At 26.2% G+C, this 442-nt stretch overlaps 1 protein-coding gene across 1 annotated transcript in view; it reads right to left on the bottom strand.

Moving 5' to 3' along the window:
* LOC119592006 overlaps positions 1–442 on the bottom strand; it is a 33,491-nt gene that overhangs the window by 3,266 nt on the left and 29,783 nt on the right. The window lies entirely within an intron of this gene.

Here is a 442-nt window from a genome sequence, read left to right as displayed (position 1 = left end):
TACATTCTTCAAAATTATATGTTAGTTGCGCTGAGCAGAAACTTACAGAAGTAATTTTATTATATTCAATCTACAACTTTGAAAGTCATTACTATAAGACGAAAAGTAATTTTATAAATTTTAGAAACAACTCTATAATTACAAAACTATGGAATGATAAGATATTTTATATATATATCAAAGAGTTAGCCTACTTTATGTTTGGACAAATGTCACAAAATGCACAGTTAAAATATTCATTGAATACTACGACAAGTTGTCTTTACTCTACAACAACTGCATGCTGTTTTAACATCACATTGAGAACACCTGAGTTATTTTATAAATAGAAATGAAGTAAGAGAAGAGAGAGAGAAAAAAAGAGGTTTGAATATGCTAAATAAACTATAAGGAAATAATATTGATTAGATCATTGTTACTTTTTATATGAATAGCAGAACAG

This window comes from Penaeus monodon, chromosome 29, assembly GCF_015228065.2.
Source record: "Penaeus monodon isolate SGIC_2016 chromosome 29, NSTDA_Pmon_1, whole genome shotgun sequence".
Classification (NCBI taxonomy): Eukaryota; Metazoa; Arthropoda; class Malacostraca; order Decapoda; family Penaeidae; genus Penaeus; species Penaeus monodon.
Note: the sequence above shows the minus strand (reverse complement) of the source record. Positions and strands in the feature narration are given on the sequence as shown.